Raw genomic sequence first — 10,602 nt, 5'->3', positions numbered from 1 at the left:
ACTACAGTTAGGAGTATGACGGGTTAAAGTACAGAGGTTGATGTAAGTAATCTAGTAACTTCCTGACTGTGTGGCAATGATTATCAGAACTGGGAAATGTTGGGTTTGATATGGTTTCCTTGAAAAAGACACACTCAAAGTAGTATGTCAGGTGAACCCATAATATATATTTTGTGCAGGAAACGGTTTTGGAAGTGGTCAATATGAAATATATATAGTTAGAAGAAAAGGTGCTACAGGATAGTCCGTAGTTTAGAATGGAGTGAAGAAACAAGATGAAGAATTAGATCCAGATAACGATTCAGTCCTTGTTTACATTGCTAGCCAACGTGCATCACGTCGGGCTCACCAATGTAGAATTATGGTCTAGCTCACTATTAGTACTGCTATAATAATAAACTTAACCTTAAAAGTGGAAGTCTGGTCATTGTCGACACTGACTAATCGTATTGTAAAAATCAGCAATATATCGTCTAATATTTTTGAAGGACACATTTGGGCTGAGAATAGGATAATATATTTATTTTGAATAAAGCCAAGCTATACAGAGTGATCGCGTCTACGAGGCTCAGCCATGCCATCGATTGAATCGAATTGAAGGTTCCAGAGTTCTTCATTGCTATCTTTCTCTTCGTGTTAATTATTGATTACAAATCTTTTCAGTAAGTATATGCTCGGCCTCAAAGTTTGTGTGGTTAGGGTCCCGTGTCACTAAAAGGTGACTCTTTTATTCTGAATAGCCTCACGACCTAATATTCATAAATGAACAGGTGTCTTAATGTCCTGCTTAAGTTATCTCGACCAGTAGATAGAAACGCAGATTCCTTATTCTTTATAAAACGTTTGGACTGTAGTTTGAAGGACTACAATGTAACTGTTGCAAATAGGATGCCAATGCTCAGATAAGTTTGATGAACGTAATAAAAACACATTGAGTTATGCATTTGTTAACTGATATTTATTACCAATTATTCTCCTTCCTGGTAGATTATCATGAGGCTCATGGAGTCTGAGAGCTCGATTCTTACAATACAACCACATAAGCGTGAAATGATCTGTAAATCAGCCGCTTGTACACAATCCTGTATGAAGATGTCACATTACGTCCATAATAGATTTACTTATATATATGTAGTTTATTCGTTTTGGTGTACAATATCTTGAAGGAATGTAACACCAAAGATATGAGGTGATATTTTGTTGGTAGGAATTGCATAATAAATTCACTCCTTAGTCAAACGGCTACCGATACAGTCAGCAGCCTCACATTTTGCTAAGAACCACGTTACTTGAAAGCAACAACTTGTGAGAGCTGATGTTGGTTGTTTGTGTTTAGAGAAAGAATGAAGAAGTAGATCTATTATCCTTTAATTATCAGGCACTCGAGCGTAAGATGTTAATCTAAGGAAATGAGATCCATGTGTTTGTCTTCACCAACGTTCATAATGTGCACGTTTTCCATGTATTTCAGACTGATAGAAGGATATCTGTTTAGCAAACCTTCGCGTATTATGAAGATTACTTGTTTCATTTGAGCGTGTCATTGAAGATTCGTTCTATATTATGCAAATAAAAATGAGCTGTGATGGCTTCGACGATAAAAAGAAAGAGCTATTTGTGTATCTGAATACTGTGTGTCCCATGTTATGTCATATTTTGAGTACACACATAGCCATAAACTTTCTTCCTCTTTTCTAATCAACATTAATTTAGTTGTTTGTAACTCCATCGCCATACATAGGCTTGTATTTTTAACCTGTTATACAATTCTTGCTTACAAAAAGACTTGATCAAACAGAATAGGTCCAAGTAGTCTAACCTTAATTATTACACCACATATGACTCAAATTCAATAGTCATGAACATTGTCTGCTCGTTTTTTTAAAATCTTTTCACCACGCCAACGAAAACACATATGAGATGTGTGACTTCGGTTGACAATTATTGCACGGTTATTGTGATTCCTGACCCTGATCGGTGATAAATGTTTTAGGGTGCTTCAGGAATCATTCATTCTACGCATACATGTCTCGTAAGCATCGGCTTCTATGTCCTGACTACCCGAAAACCCTTCAACGTATGATTCTTTTCGCTATTTAGCTTTCGAGTTCTTAACTTTCTAAGAGCATTCTTACACTTGATTCGATCCTTTATGTGGTCGAATCAGTCAGTCAGTCAGTCAGTCAGTCAGTCAGTCAGTAACAACGTAGAGCTTCGGACGTACGTACATCAGTTCGAGTTGCCACACCACATTAGCACACAGATGTAGTGGCCGATTCAAATCCCGTAGTGGCAGAGGTAACAAGAGTACAAGCAGTAACCGGGAAGATTAGTGTTTGGAGATTTTATTTAAAGAGTATAATACAGTGAAATAAATTTGGGAAGAGAAAAAAACGAGACAAGGAGGAATAAGATCAAAATTTGAGAGAACACGAAGAGTGGGTGCACCTGCACTCACCACTGCAAACGATTTTGAGCCATGTCGTTCAGGGTCTCTAACCAAGGGTTGCTATCGTCTCGCAGTCCCCAACCAGGTAGTCTACACCTACCAATATGACTCAGTCTACTTGTCAGTGACTTCATGGATTTGTGCCATGTTTTGGTCTGGCCGCCCCTAGCTTTCTTCCAATCCACTCCTATACAACAAAACATCCCACGTCGAGGCAGTCAGTCGTTGGGCATACGTAACACGTGTCCCAACCATCTCAACTGATGAAGTTTCACTACGTCATCAATTGATTTGCCATCCTTACCTAGTACCCGTTTCCTAACAACTCCGTTACTTACCCCATGGTCCCAGGATATACGAGCAATATTTCGAAGACACCTATGGTCAAATACTAGTAACCTACGGATACCCTCTACTCTTACCGGCCATGTTTCACTGCCATAAAGTAGAACGAAACGAACTGCTGAGCAGTAAACGCGTCCTTTGGTTGATAGACGGATATCTCGTCTACACCATAAATGACGCAAGTTGGTGAAAGCTAGTCCAGCCTTCTGTATTCGTGCTGAGATTTCGTCACACACCAGACCACAAGGGCTGACGAGACTCCGAAGATAAGTGAAGTGGTCGATACACTCAACTCCATCACTCCCCATCATTAGTTCGGGTGTCAATGCAACCTAATCCTGAAGCAACATTTTGCATTTCGAGGGGGGGAATCGCATGCCGAACATGCTTGCATTGTTGCTTAGAGTGGTCAGAGGACTCTGCATTTTGCCAGCGTCTTCACCAAATAAAACTGTCATCAGCATATTCCAAGTCAACAAGTGAACCTCCCGGTAGAAGTTCAACCCCTGGAAATCTAGACGAGGAAAGTGTTATCTCTAAAAGTTCGTCAACGACAAAGTTGAACAAGAATGGAGAGAGTGGACAGCCCTGACGAACACCACTTGAGGTAATCAATTCTGATGACAGTTCGCCATAAGCTCTCACTCGACCAGTTGTGTTCGAGTAGAGAGCCTGTATAAGGTTAATGTACTTCTTTGGTACTCCTTTCAGTGACAAACACTGCCATAGAACCTTATGATCGACAGAGTCGAATGCTGCTTCAAGGTCAAGAAATACTACAATTGGGGGCCGTCTGAACGTGTGTCTGTGTTCCAGAACCTGACGTAATGTGAATATGTGGTATATACAACCACATCCAGGTCGAAAACCAGCCTGATTTTCTCTAGTCTGCTCTTCACGAGCTTTACTTAGGCATCGAAACATTATTGAAGCTGATATTTCAGACAATATTATTAGTCAAACTGATTCCCCTGTGATTGTCACAAGAGGACTTTTGTCCTTTTTTATAGACTGACACAATCAATGATTGAGATCAGTCAGATGGGATTACATCCAGTTCCCAAGTTCTACCCAAGACCTCAGTTAATCTCACTGCTAATACTGAACCACCATCCTTAAAAATCTCAGGAGTAAACCTGTCAGGGCCTGCTGCTCTCCCTCGTTTCAGATTTCCTATGGATTTTTCAACTTCGTAAAGAGACGGAGGACCTACATTAACTTGCCATTTAGGTTGACTGGAGATCGTGGGAAACCGAAGTGTGGTTGAAGGCCAGTTGAACTGATCCCTAAAGTGTTCTGCCCATCCATCCAATCTCCTAAATTGAGAATGAACAATATGTCCTTCTATTTCTGAAATAGTTTCGCTAACAGTCGGTTTCCTAATATCGGTTTCCTTAACAAGTCTGAACAATTGTCTGCTATTACCTATTGCCTCTGCCTTTTCCGTCTCTCTTGCTTTCGCTACCCACCACTGTTCACGATCATTGCGTAGGCTCCTTATCAGCCTGCGCTTAAGCTGACTCCGCTCTTTGTCATGTTTAGAGCCAGATGGGATGAGTTTTCGAGCATCTATCACTGCGGTGGATGCTGCTCAGACCCAGTATTTTTCCCTAACCTTATGGTTTACTGTCCAAGCAGATATCACTGCTGTTTCCACAGCTTTTCGGATATCATTCCATGCTGCATCGGGGTGGGCATCACATACATGGCTGCCCAACTGTTTTCCTAGTTGTTCCTGAAATATACTCTTAGCTTGATTATCCTTAAGTAGGGCCCCAAGAGGTTTACTTGCAGCGTCTTTCCTACGTCCAGTAAGACGCAGACAGATACGCGCTCGTACTAGAGCATGATCTGAAACTAAGCATGTGCTCCAAAATGAGCAACAGTCTCCTATCGAGCCCCTCCATCGGTGGCTGACAGCGATGTGATCTATTTGGGTCCAACGTTGGGACGAATTCGGGGGTCGCCATGTCAAAGTATGTTTTTCCTTATGCTTAAAGTTAGTATTTGCAAGGAACAGGCGGTTATCTGAGCATAGCTGCAACAGATGGTCGCCATTATCTGTTCTTTGAGCCACAACACCATAAGATCCACCCAGGTGTCTCTCCCTATCGCTTAGTTTACCTACTTGAGCATTAAAGTCACCGGCCATTATCACTACATCAGAGTGCCTAGCTTTTCGGAGAAGGTCGGAGAGCTTTCTGTAAAACTCATCTTTTACATCATCTGCGCTGCAGTCAGTGGGAGAATAGGCAGAGACGACGAAGAGGCAACGACGAGTGTCCCTATCTTTTCGGATCCTTACTGTTCCGTTTAGTCGGACAGCGCACAAACGACTGTCCACTGGGATCCACTCTAAGAGAGCTAGTTCTGCCCTAAAACTCAACGCTATACCGACGCCGGCAAGGCCACGGGAAGCAGAATCTGGGCTTCCAGATACACTAAGTGTGAATCGAGTCGGTTCTTTATTTTGACATGGTGAGGTCAAATGAATGACGCTACTCGGATCATGTATGAGCGTTTTGGAGACGCAGCGCACATCGATGGCGCGGGATTCTAAAGTCTTAGCTAAGGAAGCCTGCTGTCCTATTTGGCACAGTGTTCGTACGTTAAAAGCTCCTACATGTAGTTTAGAGCGTGGTTTCAGGAGACCAGGAATAACGTTCCACGTACTCGAATCGTTTGCCCTAGCGGTGCGAGGTGATAAAGAGACGTGAGGAGGGTTAGTCATGGAGATAAGAGAGGTATTAGGAGGTATAGGAAGGATTTGAATGCGACCAACTTGGTCTCGTGTGCTGTTACGGGTATGAGGGCTGATATCACTTTTCGGCTGCCCACACCGTGGAAGGGTATTTCTCGAGGAACCTGAAAAGGAAATTGATTAGTGTTGGTCTTGACGACCTGGGAGCGTGACCGCAGAGCCCAAGGGACAACTGCTTGAGGCCGGTCGCGCACGGCCTTTTCGTGGAAGGTTTTTAATGTGTTAGCTCCGTTCTTCAAAGGGCCATACCGCCAGAGACGGAAATCCGTGAGGTAAGGTGAGGTGTGACATTTTAGGGTCGACCTTTTCAAACTCTACCCCTCCTTGTGGGAAGGCAGCATCGCTGCAGATGCTGGTTGTCTGAGGGAAACACCTTACTGCTGTCACACCCCTCTACAGTCAGCAGTACGACTTCGCCCTCAAACCTTGAGTTGCTGCTTTTAGTCTTACCGTTCTCCAATCGACCTACCTAGCATGGTAGAACCTACAGGAACATATGTTCCAGCCAATATAGCTCGGTTGGGTCATCACGATAGGCAAGCCGATCACCGCGTCAAGGTAGCAGCTTCGGTCGGGCATGTGGTCGAATACGTATATTTGAATCACGAGTTTTGTGTATTGTTCAATGTTATGTTTATTTCCTCAAAATTCACGAGTACAAACTTCAAGATCCTTCTTGGTTTGGTCTCGACTCCAATCCATTTACCGTGTCGTATTACCTTCATATGCACTCTTGAAACCTCTTCAGGTAGTACGTTTCCGATTACGGATTCTACTAACTGCAGGTCGTGTACATGTCTTTTGACAAGGTCATTGTCTTTCGACTCCTCTAGATTCCAAACAATCAAACGAGGATGGGGTTTAGCTTCTCTGAAAATCGTGTTCACGGCTTTTGACTGTGATGTCAGATCTTGCATACTGACTACAGGCATCTTACCGTTAGTTTTCTTTGTAACAGAATCATGGGAGTCGATCGTATGAATCACAACAATCTTTGATGAGATCTTACTTTGGGACTTAGGCTGAGTAGTTTTGGCTATCTTTCATACTCTTCTACGTCTCCGCGTCAACAATTTCTCAGGACGGTGATAGTTTTGTCGGGATCTTCAGTTGCTGCTGCAGCAACTTGGCCACCAATGTCTAATGGCGTGGCGCTGACTAATTGTTTCGGGCTAGAAGGCTCAATTGCGTGTTGTACAGTTGGGTGTCTGGCAGGTACAGGCAGGCAGCACTTACTACAGTGACGCAATCTTTGCCAACAGTACCAACGCAACCACCATCTATCTTCTTACAGGCCAAAGCTAATAGGCTCATAGCCTCCTGGATTGGTAGGGTCTTATTTGTACGGCAAAACATGCAAACCTGATACGAGTTAGGCTTCGAGCATCTTTTGTATGCAGTAGGACTTTAACGGGTACACACTTTATAGAACCAATATTTGCACTCATCGCACTGCATTCCTTCCTCCATGACGAACAAACGGTTTGGCTGTCCACATTTATAAGTGCAACCAACCATTGTAATCAGATTAAGAAGGTTTAAAACACAATATGAACACAAGTGTCAGTCAATGAGAAAGAAGGTACCACAATACAAAATTTAGCGAGATTCAAAACCTGAATCGAAAAACTTCAAGTTAAAGTGGACCAAGAATGCTTTTGATGGAACAAGTAAACAAAAGCATGGATAATCACAACACGTACAAAATCACTGCCCTGTTTGAAACGCGCACGCTGCGCATGAAGGGCTGCAATGAACACTCAGTGTCCGGCCTTCATCTGTCGTAAATTTACTGAAGGTTACTGGACTGTTGTCTGTGAGAATGTGCATCACAATTATGAGTGTAATTACCTGAGGTACGACAACAATTCCCATGTTTGGTGCGATAACTGGAGTATAATCATGTGATTATTCAGGACAAGTATAAATGTGAAGAGACTGAATAAAGGCCTGTTTTAGGGCCACGTACAATTTGATTTAAGTTCTGCTTTTTCAATGCCTTACAGATTGCGTTAATAAACTCCTGTCGATCGCATTCCATATATGTTTTCTGTATTTTCGACTACAGTTCCGACGTCGTTGCATCTAGCGTTAATTCTCCGGGAACTAGTTTCATCTGATGTGTTTCGTACTATTTCGGTAAGAAATTCACCAGACCGTGTGTTCTTCACTCATAATAGCATTAGAAGATGTTCAGCCTTACAATTACCAAATATTTATTATCTGCGCTAAGGCTAATTCGTATTAGTATCCATCGATAAGCAATATCTGGTATCTTAATATATGCCATTGTGTTAACTGTGAATTAAATGAAATAATCAATTTATTCTTTAGCAGTATCTGTGAACTTATTTCCTATGTAGAACAATTCAGTCTATACTGATATGAAACTGAATACAAATAGGTCTCAGTTATGATTAACGAGTTGAAAATTGTGCACTCGGAACAGTTCAATGTTACAACAAAATTATTTCTCTGGGGGAGGTCAACTGGACTAACACTGATAAATCCTAGTCAAGCCCTCTTGAATAAGCTACATAGTCAAGTAAGGATAATAATCATAATGAGACTGTAGTCCGCACATAAGTAATACATCTTTATGGTTTTCTTCAATGTCGATATCATCTAATGAACGCTGATCTGTTCAACAACAGTACATGCAAACGCCAATAAATGTTCCAGTGTTTGCCACATTGTTCAGCTAGACGAATACAGACTTTTATTTATTATATCGAAATTAAACGGCATAGCTAAACGTCAATTGGTACAGTTGACCTTATTCGCATTTAAGAGTTTAATCGACCTAAAAAATTATGTCAGACACAAGTCCGTTAATTAGCGCTTAATACGACCAATATTTCTGTAACAGTATCAAAAATCATTACGTGTGACTTTACTAATGCAAGTTTGTTTTCCTTATTGCAGGACAACAGAAAGTGAACGTACTAGAAGAAGAAGAAGAAGAAGAACAAGGCTTGCGCAAGCTAAACCTGCTGGATAATGAGTAAAACCATTTTGTAATAGACATCCCTTTTTGTACTTAAACCGCGTAATTCAATTTTAATATATCTCTGTTGTGCTCGCACGCCGTGTTCTCACTTGAGTGGCATCTGCCAGTTCTGACTCTGTTGTGTTGTGTTTCAGATCGCTTCTGCTTGCAAGTAAACGCTAATAATACGTGCTACAAGTGGTGATGGAGGAATCTATGGCAAAACATGATGAACAGTATGATGAACCCCCAGTCATCCCAGGCAAGGTAACAGTCAGCACAACGCCCCGCCAACCGCCACTATTAGGAGTTTCATCAGACTATGATATCTGGAAAATCAGAGTATAGACGTGCCTACGTCGAGTTCCAACGTCAGAACACTTCGACTACCTTCCGTCCTACTTAGATGACGAAGCAGCGAAACGAGCGACAGCTAACGGCTTTACTGCGTGCAATTCACCATCTCAAAATTGGAAGATTTTGGATGAATGTTTTTCGTTGAAGGTGGATACCCAGCAGACGGCCATCCAATTTTCGTCGCGCCACCAGAAACCGCATGAAGGCCTCATCGATTATCTTCACTCATTACATCAAATAGCAACCCAGGCATTCCCAAGCCTTGACATCTTGAGGCGAAAAGAAATTACACGCTCCCGTTTTATTGAAGGACTGCTGCCAGGTGCACTGAGAGAACATATCCTCCGAGTGCCACCGGCTGACACAGCCGATTTAAAACGAACAGCACTTTGATTTTTGACTGCTGAGAGAGTGTCAGTTCCATTGGCGACCTATCAACCAACAGTGATGACTATTGAGGAAGCCACCGAACCTAATCGACAAGATAGCTTTCAAAGTGCCGCAGCTACCGGAATAGTAGACGAGGGCAGCCAACTCCCACGTGGAACGGACGGTCGTCAAGGAACAACTATCAGAACCAGCAAATAGAATGTTTCTACTGCAGACGTTTCGGCAAAAGTACCAAGAAATGCTGGCATAACCGCGTCAAAAACAGAGGTAAGCAATGCCGTCTGCATATATCGTCTTGCTATGTTAAACATTTATGCTCTGTTACTATTAGGTTAGAGTGCAAAGTACTGAGATTAATATACTATTTGATACAGGAGCTTCAGTATCCTTGATCAAGGAAGACCTCTTGCAGAAACCTAACCACAGCACTCAACGTAAACAATGCTCTTCTACATTAATTACCGCGAGCGGAGAAACCTTGAAAGCGTGTTCTATGATAGGGTTAGAGCTAACTATAGACAAGAAGCCTTTTCAACATGAATTCTGGGTTTGCCCCACACTAACTTGGGACATGATTCTCGGGGTCGACTTCATGTTAAAATACCAGGTCTCTATATACATGAATAAGTCAGAAGCGAGTATCAGTGGAGTTTTCGTGCACATACAACACCATGAAATGCCAACTAAGTCCTTAGCCCAGGTGGGAATTTCAGAAATTGTACGTCAGGTACAGGACAATAAAATAATAAGTGAAAAAGACCGTCGAGCAACCACTGATGTACTCCAACAATTTAGTTCCGTTTTCTCTGAGAATATCTCTGGAAGTCGGACGACCACTGTACAGCACTCCATCCTCACAAGGGATCACACGCCATTACGTCAACCACCTCGCCGAGTACCAGTACATTACCAGCCTCAATTAGAATCAATGATAAAAGATATGCTAGAAAAAAAGATTATTGTACCATCTTCATCACCATGGGCATCGCCTATCGTTTTAGTGAAAAAGAAAGACTCCTCCCTACGACTATTCGTAGACTACCGCCGCCTTAATGCTATAACTAAACGTGATTCCTTCCCACTTCCACATTTAGACGCTACATTAGATACCATGAAAGGCGCTCGTTGGTTCTCGACTTTAGACTTAGCATCAGGGTATTGGCAAGTGGAAGTCCGACCTCAAGATAGAAAAAAGACAGCATTCACAGTACCCAATAGTCTATATGAATATCAAGTGATGCCGTTCGGGCTAACTAATGCCCCAGCCACCTTCCAACGATGCAGACAGTTCTACACGGTCTCGTACCGCAC

Source organism: Schistosoma haematobium, chromosome 5, assembly GCF_000699445.3.
Source record: "Schistosoma haematobium chromosome 5, whole genome shotgun sequence".
Classification (NCBI taxonomy): domain Eukaryota; kingdom Metazoa; phylum Platyhelminthes; class Trematoda; order Strigeidida; family Schistosomatidae; genus Schistosoma; species Schistosoma haematobium.
The sequence above is the reverse complement of the archived record's forward strand: the minus strand, read 5'-3'. Positions refer to the sequence as shown.